This window comes from Kryptolebias marmoratus, linkage group LG23, assembly GCF_001649575.2.
Source record: "Kryptolebias marmoratus isolate JLee-2015 linkage group LG23, ASM164957v2, whole genome shotgun sequence".
Taxonomy (NCBI): Eukaryota; Metazoa; Chordata; class Actinopteri; order Cyprinodontiformes; family Rivulidae; genus Kryptolebias; species Kryptolebias marmoratus.
In genome coordinates, this window is record NC_051452.1 from 14,060,409 (window position 1) to 14,063,229 (window position 2,821).

The 2,821-nt window shown below is 39.3% G+C and overlaps 1 protein-coding gene and 1 long non-coding RNA gene across 14 annotated transcripts in view; one reads left to right on the top strand and one right to left on the bottom strand.

Annotated features, from left to right (window-relative positions):
• The window catches only part of LOC108242155 (NACHT, LRR and PYD domains-containing protein 12-like), a 608,460-nt gene that overhangs the window by 200,910 nt on the left and 404,729 nt on the right, over positions 1-2,821 (bottom strand). The window lies entirely within an intron of this gene.
• On the top strand, positions 449-1,530 carry LOC119616729. Its single transcript, XR_005232733.1, has 2 exons — positions 449-542; positions 1,272-1,530. It is a non-coding gene; the product is annotated as an uncharacterized LOC119616729 (long non-coding RNA).

The window sequence follows — 2,821 nt, forward strand, 5'->3', positions numbered from 1 at the left end:
TTCGTCTTAGTTTTCGTCAACGAACCTTTTTTTCAAGACGAAAACGAGACGATAACTGAAAAAATAAAAAGTAAAAGGATAAAAACGATGACGAACTTAACTGACATTTTCGTCAACGAATAAAAATGAGACAAAATTGTTTAGCAAGGACGACATCCAATCAGAACTGATTTCGTCTTGTGAGAGGTACGGACATGTTGGGAAGAGATCCAATCATAACTGCTTTAGCGTAGGTGGAGAGACGGGACAAGTGGGGTGGCCATCCAATCACTACCAATGTCTTTAGCAGCAGCGCGGTAGGTTGCATATTTGTACAAAACCCGGGAAGACCGTACTGTGAACTGCGTTACTCATGGAGCTCGACTCAAATTTAAATCCACATTGTCTGCGGGGAGAAAGAGGACGACATATGGGCACATTTCTCCTTTGACGTCGTGCAAAACAAGTTTGTGTGCAAACCATGTGGGGCGACCATCTCCAGCAAAAACACTACAAATCTCAAACGACATCTGCAGTCCAGCCACACAGAACTCCATGCAAAGGTAAGCATTGTAATGTTAATGGTTATTTAATGAGCGAAATGTGTGTTTAACTCTACTGTGTACTAAAGACACCACTGCTATTCTCTAAAGTTAATGTTATTGTTAGTTAGTTAGTGTTGACGACAGGAACAAGACATAAATTTACTCAGTAGTAAAGAAATGCTTTAGATAGCTAGCAAAAATATAATAAAATAAGTTCATCTGTTAACCCAAAAGTTGGTGTAAAGTTCCTTACAGCCCTTTTTCAGTCATTTAATTACATCCTGAGAGGATCACTATAGGACGGTGTGTGGTTTTGACCTCATTTATAGAATGAAGCTAGGTTAGGTTTACTGAGTTAGTGCTGGAGATAAAACAAGCTCCTTTTAAAACTGTATTTTTGTGTCTACAGTCTGTTTAACCATTCAAATGCTTTAATTAAGGGTCTTACATTCTATACATTTAGTTGTGACTTGATTTCTAGAACATTTTTTAAAAATACAGATTATGAAATTGTGGTGTTATTTGTGTCAGGTCAGGATTTTAACCATAAAATATTTAGTCATGTACCCACAATAAAAAATAAAAAAAAACATTAATGAGCTGCTCAATTTATTTATCTGATTCAATTTTGAACTTGGTATCATTATTCAGAAATGAGTCTGAGCTCTTATGGGTTAAATAAATAGAAGACAATAAATAAAAAGGTAAAACAAGGATTCAATTTTTTTTCTCTTATTCACTTTGCAGTTACGGAAGACCTCAGATGAAAACAGTGGGCCACAGACTGCAAAGAAAGTGACAGCATCCCAGCAGAATATTTCAGCAGCTCTTCTATGTGCTTCAAAGTACAAAAGTGACTCTAAAGAACAACAGACGAAAGAGGAAGCTATAGCTAAATGGATCGGGTGTACTGGATTACCAGTAACTACAGTTGAAGATGAGGACTTTGTTCTTATGATGGATGCAGTAGATAGGAAGCTGACTGTTCCAAAAAAAACAAAAATAAGCAATCTGATAGACAAATATTATGAAAGTGAAGTACAAAAATTTAGAAACAGATTGGCTGCTGCACGGAGAGTCTCTATTGGAATTGACCTGTGGACAAAAACAGGGCTCACTGCATCATTCCTGGCTATAAGCTCCTGCTACTTTTGTGTTGAACAAAGTAAACCAGAACACATATTGTTGGCCCTTGAACAAGTAGTCCACCCACACACTGCACAGTCAATCAAAGCATGTGTGGATAAATGTATGCAAGAATGGGGCATACCAAATCAGAAAATCATCACAGTAATAACAGACAATGGAAGTAACATGGTGGCAGCATTTAAACAAACCACACCAGAGGGAGAAGAAACAACCTCTGAGGATTCAGAAGACTCTCCAATGATGGACCCTTCAAAGTGACACCATGTCCATGTCCCTGGTGGTCCCTGCACTCTTTGATCTGCTCAGCCACCTTTCTGACTTCGAAGAGAACACTACCCATCGAGACCTAGTTGCTCTTGCAAGGAAAATGAAAGGAAGCATTAACCAGCGTTTTGCGTGGATATTGGATCCGACCGATGAAAAGTTCTCACCACTTGTAGCAGCTGCCTGCTTTGTCAACCCTAGAGTGTGTGAAACCCTTGTTGATGTGGCTGATGAAAATATACAGGAACTACTGAAACAGGCAGAGGAGTATGTGATCCAGGTCACACACCCACATTCACAACATGAGGATCAGCCCAAAGATGATGGAGAGGAGAACAGGAGGTTACCAGAGGAACCAGAAGCAGCACCATCCACATCAAAGCAGCCAGTCTTCAGGTTTCTTTCAAAATGGCACACAAAGTCTGTAAAGAGGATCTCCACAAGCAGCATGAGGCAGCAGATCAGAAAGTACAAGGAAGAACTTTCACAACCCATCACACGTGACTGTGACACAGGAATAGACTTTTGGCTAGAAAAAAGTGACACTTTTTATCAGTCTAAAACCTTTTGCATTAGATTTACTGGCTATACCAGCTTCTCAGGCCTTTGCAGAGAGGGTATTTAGTGTTACAGGTGACCTCACCAGAGGCAGGCGCAATAGAGCAAGGGTAACATTAGCATGAAGTGCTTTCCTTAAAATGAATAGAAACAAATAAATCTATGTGGTCACATTGATGGCTCTTGGATAGAAAAAATTGCAACTATTTGTAAGATACAATGTGATGTACAAAAGTGGTATTTTCTTGTCATTGCTGAGAGAGCAGATTTTGGATCCATGTACTAATGGAGCTGTAGGTTAGGTCAGCTGTTACTGTTTTGAAGTT